The sequence below is a fragment of the Anser cygnoides genome, chromosome 3 (genome assembly GCF_040182565.1).
Source record: "Anser cygnoides isolate HZ-2024a breed goose chromosome 3, Taihu_goose_T2T_genome, whole genome shotgun sequence".
NCBI lineage: Eukaryota > Metazoa > Chordata > Aves > Anseriformes > Anatidae > Anser > Anser cygnoides.
Window position 1 is genome coordinate 34,228,738 of NC_089875.1, and position 10,713 is coordinate 34,239,450.

The following is a 10,713-nucleotide window of genomic DNA, read 5'->3' on the forward strand; positions in this document are numbered from 1 at the left end:
AGGCAGAAGCCATGGGAACGGGTCGAGGCGGGTGCTCGGGGCCCTGGGGACCTGCTGCTCGCAGGGACAGGCAGAGCACCCTGACTTGATGCAGCCTGCATGGCCTAGGGGACCCGGTACCATGGGGTGACCTGTGTGATGTACAGCAGAGACAGCGCAAACGGGTGGAGAGCAGAGGGGCCGTCTGCTTTCTTCCCGTCCTCACCTATACTCAACTACACCGGGGACATCATCTCTTCTCCGTGAAGAGCCCTGGTCCTCTGGGCACTTGCTCATAACTCCACACGTCCCCCAGCTCTGCGCCAGAGCCCCTGCCAGCCTTGGGGGCCCCAGCTGCTCTTTGGGAGAGTGTTGGTGCTATTGCCTTGGTTTTACACAGGGAAATTGGGGTGCAAGGAGGTGAAATGATTTGCCCAAGGGTGATCTTCTGCTTGTGCCCCAGACATCTCCACACTGACTAAGTCTCTGTGATCCAGAAGTGATCAAGTAGTGCACTTTGCTGGTGTTTCTCTGGAACACCCATGGAGGAGGGGAAGGGGTTCAGAGGCTGAAAGAAACCTGAAAACTAACAAGCTGTTGTCACACCCCAGGCACAGGGCTCATGGTATGGCACTTGCATCTGGAGGCAGAAGCCATATCCAGCTATCAGCAGATGTTTCTCTCCAATCCTTGATCTTGCCCTCTCAGCACAGCAGACTTTGTGCGATGCTTTGCACTGCCCAGGTTCCCTCCTCCAGAGCCATGCTCCCTAGCTTTTACTTGCTTATGGGAAAAACACTACAGCACTAGCATGCTACAAGCAACATCCCCCTTTGCTCTGTTTCTTCTTTTTTTCCCCCCTTTCCTCGTCATCACACACAACATGTGGGGATCTCCAAGAGAAGGCTAACCTTGTTAGTCGTTATGTATTGCTTCAGGGGAAGACAGTTGCAGCTGGGAAGCTACTCCATCCTGCCCACACAGCCTGCTGCACACCTGGAAATCACATTACGTGACTGATGAGCGCTTGTCTTAACGAAGGCGTGACTTTCTGCTGGAGCCACACAGAACGGAGCAAAGACTCGGTGACAAGCTGCATTGTAAGCAAAAGCTATGTTTTGCATAGCACGCAAAACTACAGCTTGCTGCCTGCTGCCTGCTATCTGGAATCTCTGAGCACCTGACAGAGGTTACCAATTAATCCATCCTTAACAACTTGCCATTAATTCACTTACAGATCATCCCCCGGGGTGGTTCAGTACTGTTATCACTGCTAACAGACGAGGAAACTGAGGCACCAGCCAGAGCAGTGATTGACACCTGTTGTCATTAGCGAATGAGGCTCAGGGTTGGGAAGAAGACCTGGGAGTCCTGGCTCTGGCTCAGCACCAAGGCACAAGACCTCCTTTGTGTGCAAATGGCCATAGCTTTCAGCCAGTTCGGTTCACACTGAGCCAAAACACAGGCTTTGACAAAAGCACATCTTCCACAGAGGAAACTGATTTGGTTCGTCTCTGTTAAAAGACACTATTCAAACCTCTCCTCATCCTTTTAATTAACCTCCATGCAGATTTCATCCTCTGGGTGTGCTGGAGTCTGTGCACGGAGGCAGGTCTGCGTGAGAAGGGCATACAAGTGCTCGGGGAGGCTGTTCTCAAAGCCCAGCAAAAGCGAGGGACCTCCTCTCCTCCCTCAAGGCCCCAGTCCGGGTCAGGGAGCCGGGCCGTCGATGTTTAGTCTGGAATGGTCTGCGGGACACGATTTGGTGGTGTTCCCGTGATACTTCGCACAATGAGCTTAGGGAGGACAATGCAGTTGCTTTGTGAGACGTGGCGATGCTGTGTCTTGTGACACAGCCTATTAGCAGATTGGCTAATGCTGGGTGTGCAGCTGCTTTCTGTCACGGGAAAGGCTGAAAGCAGCCAGAATATACCTGTGAATCCTGCCTCTAATTACTGAGAGCAAAAAACCAGTGTGCTCCTGGTTTTCCCGTATCTGAGCACCTTATGGGCACATGAAAAATAACAGTACATAACAAGAATAAAAATCCCTCTTTTTGCCTTACTAAAATCCTGCTTAGTAAACAGAATTACACTTAAAACAGGCTATGATAGAGAGATACAAGGGAAGAAAGACACTTCTTTTCATGAAGACAACTTATTAAATAGCTGAGTGTATTTTGCTACCTCTGCTTAACCCCAGCTGTCTCTACAGCCCTTATTAAGATGTTTTGCCTCTTTAAAGGGCCTTTCTGGCAGCCCTCCATCAGTGCTGAATTTTTCAGGAGGGGGGAGGGATGGGATGTGAAACAGCCCAATGAGGGGACATAACATTTTTCCTTTCATTTTACTAAGGCCAAGATTTGGCCTTCTTGCTGAGGGTGGCTCGGTGGTAATAAGGATCCCGGCAGTGAACTTCCTGTGAACTGATGGGAAAAGCCCTTCTCCCGGAGAGAGGAGACAATATCGAAGAGCTGTGTACAGAAAAGGGAGGTAGTCAGCTAATAAAGAAAATTAACCCGGTGGACATGATTTGCCTGCATTCTCCAAAGCTGGAGCTCTTTTATAAGGCTTGCCGCAGAAAGCTCGTAAGGATAACAACTAATCCCTGGATAAGGGTCAAAGTTCTTACTGGGCATTAAAACCTGGTGATGTGATTAGAGAAAAAGTGAAAATTTGCTGCTCAGAGCAGAGCCTCCAATGAGGAAGCCGCAGAGTGCCATGTTCTGGTCGCTGCTGAATGATCCCAGGACACCGCGGATGAAGAGCTAATGGTTTGGCTGATGGTGCTCAGATGTCAGAGGAGCCCAAAAGGGGTGGAAAGATTATTTGGAGTGAAGCAGCCCAGCAGCCCTCTGAAATGGCCACTGGGACAGGTGCAAGGTGACGTACCCTGGCACAGGACAGCCATAACTTCACCTCTCCACCAATGGGCCTTGAAGGTCCCCTCTGGAAAAAAATATTTAGCAGTTGCTGTGGATACCTCCGATTAGATGCCTGGATTTTGTGTGTATCTGCAACCTAGAAGGCAAACAGGGCTCAAGTGACTTAGAACCAGGAGAGAAACTATAAAAAATATCCACACTGAGACAATGATATATAAACAATCCTTTTCCAGGCTTAGGAAAGGTTCGAGATTGACAACACCAGAAGATGGGGAGTGGATTAAAAATAGGGTGGAACCTGGTTGTAAAGGGATATGGCAAGAGACTGGAGAGCGGGGTCTGAAGTGTGCTGGAGGGGGCTGGGTGATGGGATTTAAGGCTAGGAAGGAAAATCATTGCTGGCAAATCACCCACCCAGCTGAACCCCATGGCAGTTTCAAAATGAATGCAATCTGGGGACATTTACCTTCTGAGCTTTTGGAGTATGCTTGGGTCATGCTGGATTTTATCTTTTTGCAAGCATGAAGGCTTGAAAGCTTTTTGGTTTGACTAAAAGCTGTTAGTCTTGCACATCACACAGCTCTTGCGCTGGTGCAAATAGCACAAAATTCTCAGTAAAATTATGGCCTGGGCTCTAATAGCTGCTTCTTTGCCTGCATGGTCTGATGGAGGGGTTGCCTGGGGCAGGTTCTCCAAGGTCAGACACTCCTGCAAGCCCTAGGTGCAAGTTTTCCAGCTTGGAGCAATTTACTCCACTGAGAGCTGTGTCCATGAGAGTGCAGGAGGTTTTGCAACTGGGAGGGCTCCCTGAGCCCAGGGATGACAGATAAATCTGGGCCTGCCCCACCCCACTCCTCAGACACACTCAGCCTCTTTCTCCTCATCCTCCCACCTCACATGGCATCCCTTACCTTCCTCCCTTGTTGGTCTTGCGCTGTGCCCCACCTTTCCGGGCCAGCAAAGCCTCTCCAGGCTGTGCCTTGCTGTTTCCCCTCCCCATCACCCCCCCTACCCCATATGCAGCACCCCAATTCTAGCTGGATCATGGGTCTAAAATTCTAGATTGTAGTGACCACAGCTGTAGGATTCCCCGTAGGGAGTTGCAACCTTCCTGAACTGGGGTTGGGAGCTTTTTTCTGCCATACCACAACACAATTACATGCCATAACATCACCAAAATGGTGAGCAACAGGCACCTCCCATCCCAAAATCTCACAAATGGCCCTATCAGCAGTGGCAAGGCCATGGCCCATACAAACCTTTTCCAATGAAGGCAGAAAGTAGCTCCCTTCAAAGGAGCCACCACATAGGAGAGGGAATGAGAGCAAAGTTTGGATGTGCATCTACAGCAAGTGGGAGAAATACCTACCAGCAAAGTAAGTAAAACCTGCTTGTATGCTGTTTTTATAGCTCCCATCACCTTCCCAAAGAGCAAATGGAGGGAGGTGCAATTGATACCAAAGTTACCTATTGAGGTTGTGTCTCAAATGATGGAGAGGAGCAGGAAGACATGACTTCAGCTGCAACTGGGTGGCGAACACAATACTGTGTTCAGTTTTGGGCCCCTCACTGCAAGAATGACATTGAGTTGCTGGAATGCATTCAGAGAAGAGCAGCAAATCTAGTGAAAGGATTAGAAAATGACATATGAGGAGCGGCTGAAGGAGCTGGGGCTGCTCGTTTGGAGGAAAGGAGGCTGAGGGCAGACCTTGTTGCTCTCAAAAAACAACCTGAAAGGAGATTGCAGCAAGGAGGGAGTCAGTCTCTTTTCTCAGGTGACAAGTGACAAGATGCAAGGAAACAGCCTCAAGTTGTGCCAGGAGAGGTTTGGACTGGATATCAGGAAGAATGTCTTCATGGAAAGGGTGGTTAGGCATCAGAACAGGCTGCCCAGGGAAGTTGTGGAGTCAGCATCCATGGAGGCATTTAAGAGACATGCGGATGTGGCATTTAGGTGCACGGTTTAGAGGTAGACTTGGTAGTGATAGGTGGTTTTACTTGATGATCCTAAGGGTCTTTTCCAAACTAAATGATTCTATGATTCTATGACTTATCTGCTTTGGGGGAAAGTACGCCAAGATTTCTAACAATTCCAGCAAGCCAGGAAGTTTCTACTAACAGACAATAAAATAATGAGAAGTGAATGGCACTTAATCATCTGCCAAAGATACCAAAGGGAAGAATTTGCTTTGAGACTGAAGGACCACATTTATTTTATGCATGGGGAAATGAGGGCAGGGAGGTAAAGCAGATCATCATCTGCCCAGCTGGGAGTTGAACTCTGCTCCCTCACTTCCCACACCTCTGCTCTGCTCTGCAGACTAGGACCTGCTGACTCCCACACTTCTTCCATCCCTTCAGGTGTACTAGGCAATTCCTACCTGATGATGAGGGAGAAATAAGCTCACCAGATGATTGAACACTGTGATGTACAAAGCTGCACCTGCACCCACACTTTGGGGTACCACCACCACCCTGGCACTGGGAGCCACAGCACCCTCCTGACTCAGCTGCAGTAAGAAGGTTCCCCCGTGAGCTCCCCGAGCTGGCACTTCTAGCAGAAGTGACTGCAAATTCCAGTGCAAAAATGAGAAAGCTCCCGAAGGGATTTAGAGAGATTAGGAATGAGCAGGAAACAAAATGAGATTTAACTTGGGAAAAGATAAGCTAATATATCTGGGGCAAAGCTGCTTTGCAGTGGAAGGGGACACCCTGGAAAGCAGAACTGGCAGAAGAGGCTGAAAATGAACATCCATGGAGAGAGAAATTTAGAGAGAATATGAAGAAGGAGATGTTTAGAGCCACTTCTGCAGTTCTGCATTCATCCACCTTGGAGCATCTTCAGCAGCAGAAAACTTGTGAGGGAAAATGAGTATTTTTGTTATAAATGAGGGGTATCAGGAGACAAGGAACAGGAATAACTGAGGGCAGAGCTTGATGAGTTGATGCAGGGGTCTTTGAAGAACTTCTGTTTTATGTCACTGGCCACGAAACACCCACAGAGGAGACATAATGAGACTCCATAAGCATCTGAGGGGTCCATGTCGGAGAGAAAGGGAACACATCTAGACACATTCACAACAGGGTGAAATTAAGGCATAGAAAGCAGAGGCTAAAGAGCAGGACAAAGTGCAGGCAGTGCAACATGCCAGGCTGCAGGGCATGACCTGCGTGACAGTAAACATGTTCAAAACAGCAGCACAGTTGTGACTGGTGGACCAGACAACCTAAAATCAGAAATTATTCCTCTTGGGATGTGTCGGAGCCTGTGGCTGGTCCCAGCATTTCAGCAGGGGTGTGGATCACACTCAGTCCCACAAAGCGAGTAACAAATGTCCCAGTCCCTTGTGCTGTACATCCAGCCACCCCAGTGGGCTACTGGTGCAGAGGGCAGTGCCACTCCCTGACTCATCAGCACCACCTCTGGTGGTTCAGCCCGTTCTCCTGGCTGCGGTGTGTTGGCTAGGTCCGCACTGTGCATTCACAACACACAGCTCGGGCAAGCCAATACTGCAGGCGAGAAATTGGCCCAAAGCCTCAAGAATACAGCCTCGTATTAGTCACCGAATAACTCAGGATGATCCTATGACTCATAATTTATGGTTCCTATGGAGACTGAAAACAATCAGATTCGGTGCTGTTGACCCCAATTCATCGCACTTTCAATGGTGAGATAAATCAAAATAAGTAGGAGTTGGCTTCTTATTCCCCAGGAGCAATAACACCTTAGAAGAAACATGAGCTGACCAGGAATTTCCAGGCTGTTTCTCCCAGATGTGAGGTCCTTGCAATGCAACAGAAAAAGGCTTGAACACTCCAGCAAGCTGCCCAAAATAAGGAAGGGGTCTTGAGGAGAAATGAGCCAATTCAAGGTGCGAAAAAATAAATAAATAAATAAATAAATAAATAAATTAAAAAAAAAAAAAAAAAGGAGGCAAATGATGGCAATTTGCTTTTCCAGAAGTTAGTTCTGGCACTAGCCTCTAAGAAGCTAGGCAGGAAGGGTAGGGAGGGGTGGTGGTGGGAGCCTAGCTACTGGAGAAAAGGCCAATGACATGAACATGGCACTGGGTTAATGATACAATCACAGCATGGACTGTATCTGGTGCTAGGGTTCTCTGTAGTGAGAAAGATATGAAGGCTGGGCAGACAGACAGCAGCTGAGATGCCTTTCCAAAGTGTACACTCACTCAGGCAAGTTGTATTCTTGCTCAGGGAAGAGTTATGAATAAGATGGAGGTGAAGGGCTCAGGCCAGTTCACACAGACCACACTTCTGGCCTCAAAATCCCTGAAGAGGTGATGGAAGAGGGTTATTTGCTTAAGCTGATTGTTGTGCTTATCTTGTGCCACCTCTCCTGAGCTGTCCATGGGGCTTGCAGCTAAGGGGTTAGGTCTCTGCCCCTTCTGCTCAGGTAAAGGTCCCATTGAATGGGGTTGGACATGGAAGGCCCAAGGGCACACCCTTCCTGCACCACAGACCCACTCAACCAAGATTCACAGGTCTTGCCATCCCCAGCCAAAGCTTCTCAGCTGCAAGGCACCATTCAGGTTGGGAGCAAGGCATCACCACCTGTATCCCGGGTTATTTTGGCATGACATCAGCATTGAGGGCATAACACCCAGCAGAGCCAGACACCTTTCCTAGCCTGGATCCCACCAAGTGACACGCTCCAGGGGCAGAGCACACAAGCAGCTCCTGAAACTGCTGGCAAAGGCCATACTGAAGCAACCCCCTAGCCAAACCCTTGTCATGCAGCCACGGGGCTTGTAGCTCAACACCTTTCCCCACCACATCTAAATGCCAGGCTTGGCCAGGAGACGCGTGGCACGCAGTGAACAGCAGAGCTACCCCTGTGCTAAAGGCACGTAGGAGCCTGTGGCAGCAGATTGCAGTGAGCAGCACGGATGCCAGGGGAGACACTTGGGCACTCCCCATTTGGGGAGGGGTTGGGCATTTTTTTTTTTTACTCCCAAAGAGGTGTCAGGGGTATCCAAAGTTGTGAGGTAAAAATAAAAAGCGTGAACCAGCAAGATTAGCCCCATATCACAACGTACGGATATAGCCCAGAAGCACAGATATTTCCTAATATGTCCCTCAGCTGTGAATGCACAGCAACGCCTTCCTGAGTATACATTGAGGCATCTCAGGCGGTGCTTCAGTGGAGACCTGTAACTGGAAGACTATTTTGGTGGCGGGAGGCCAGACTTGGCCAGGTAAATGGGTCACACGTGTGGAAGAAGCCTGTCTGCCAAGTTTGTGTGTCACCTCCAAACATATGTGGAGAGCTGCACCTCTGAGAGATGCCCTGTCATCCCCTCCTCACTGCATGTATCCAGCAAACCAAGGCCACCAGGCCACCCTGATGTTTAAGGGAGGACTTGACCCTCATCCCTGTCATGGTGCAGAGCCCCCCGATGCCTCCCCACTTCCCAAATGGAGAGGAATCCCTCCCCAAAGCCAGATGCTGCTCAAATTCCTCACAGGCTTGCCCTGGCCCCTGGTATGGGGGTACCACAACTCACCACCTCCCACAAAACACACGGGGGGGCATGGCTGGAGCTGGCCTGGCTCTTTCTGTGGTGATATTCCTACAGCATCTCACCCAAAGGAGGCACACCATCAGGTGACATGGCTGGGAGCCATCTTGAGACACTTCAGGTGCACCTGAAGCACCTGAAGGGACGAGGGCACTGCCAATGTGTGGGCTGCTCTTGCCTCACTGACAGGGGATGGATTCCTCTGGGCCTCCCAGTCCTTCACAGGACTGTGTTGAACAGGACAAAAGATGTACATGCATTTTTAACATATTCTCTGGAGATGACTGAGGAGCCTGAGCAAGGCCTTTCTCTGCAGTGCTGCTCCCCCTGCTTCCCTCCTGGAAGGCTGACGGACTCAATCTGCAGTCCAAGTCATCAGCAACAAGGGGTCAAAGCAGCTAACAGGTGCCAAATCAAAAAGACAGAAGGCATTTCTAACCAAAAGCACCATTTTCCCACTGCCAGTGGGGTTTTCTGTCCTCTCTGCCCAGGGTTTTTCAGGTGCCTCTGCTCTTTGACTCCCACAGAATAAGTGAAGCAGGCACGAGGAAAACTGCCTGAAGGCAATGTTTCAGTCAGCCACCCACCCAAACGTGGATGTGACCAAAAGTCTCGAGGGAAAAATCCCTTTGTGCAGGGCACGTGGCAGCAAAGCTGGCTGGGCTCCACACGTCCTTGCCTCACCCCAGGACAGGGCACACGTGAGCCAGGTATGATGCACAGGCTCAGGATGGGCAGGACGAGGGAAAGGCATGTTCCTGGATCCAGATACCTCCTGAAGTGGGGTCCTCACCCGTGTGGAGCCGCTCCAGTGAGGCCAAGGCTCCCCTCCGACAACAAGCTGCAACCGATCTCCTCACAGGAGGTTGCAGCACAGCCATATCCACTCTGGAGGGTAAATGTGAAGAGCTGGAAGGCTTCCAGTGGCCCAGGTGCCTCCTTCAGAGCTGACTTGGACAGCCTCTTGCTGCGCTGCCATCCTGTTGTGGCTGCAGTGCGTATATAATGTATCGTGAGGCAGCAGCCTCACCTCTGCTGTAGCCACACGCAAGTGAATCCCTTCAGCAGGTGGAGTTGTCCCAGCTGAAAAGTGCCACCACACCAGGCACAGCTGCTGTCTCATGGAGCAACCTGGCTCTGCACGTGTCCTCCTCCTCCTCCTAAGCCCTCAGAAGCGGGAGGAGAGAGCAGTGCAGACGCTGTTCTTCACTCACAGGAAGCAGCCAGCTCAGCTCTCCATCGATGGGCAGGGTTCAACATGCTGTGACCAACAGTAGGGACCTGCTGCCTCATCCATCCAGGGGACCTGGGTTCCCTCATGCTGATATTTCACATCCAGAAAGGTCTCTTCAGCTCAGCCCATGGTGGCACCACTGACCTGCTGGTTTCGATCTTTTTCAATTTGCTGACTTGTAAACACTTCCGGGCTCCAATAAAGCCAATGCAGGTCTGCCAATGATAGACTTGATGTCTTTGTTAACTTGCACAGCGATCTGTGAAACAGCCAATAGATCCTCACAAGCCAAATGTCAGTGGTGAACATGCAAGTCAAGAAATTCCTTGGGTTTGTCACACAGCAGCATCCACAAATGGCCCCCGCTCACCTTCACACCTCTCACTGCTGCACTCTGCAAGATGTTACTGAACAAGATGAACCAGAGCCTCAAGTGCTTTTCCTCTTCCCTCTACTCTCTGCCTTCTGCAGAGGCCCAAACTGCACATAAAATAAATAAAAAACAAAAGCCATATCCTTTACCTTGAGAAGAGCAGGAAGAGCAGGACAGGGCAGCAATGAACTTAGTGGTCTGTATTAACCCAATTTATCTTTGTTCCATGTCGTCCAGGATGGTGAGGTGTCCCTGAGCCATGACTGGTAGCGGGTTACACACAGCTCCAACAGCAAACACCGAGTCCATTACCAGTGAAAGGCAGGCTCAGAGCATTACTTTTCATCTTGGATTGTAAGTTCCACCAAGATCACATCTACTCGTGCCTGCGCAGCACCCAGCATGAGGGGGCTTGTCTCCTGATAAGACAAGAGGCAAGGCTGTGACCATCACGGCACTGCTTGGTGTCAGAGGCTGGAAAGGAACCCAGGAGTCCTGCCCCCTTGTTCCTACCCATCAGACCACCCTCTTCTCACTGAGCTGGGAACTTGGGCTGGGCTTCACAAAAGTATTTTGGTGCCTACCTCCCACTAATTTCATGGGGCTTTAGGTACCTAGATGCTTTTGGAGGCGCTGGGCCCAAATCCAAGAGTCCAACTGGCAGGCTGCTGGAGCCCTGTGTCCTCCAGAGGCAATGCTGGAG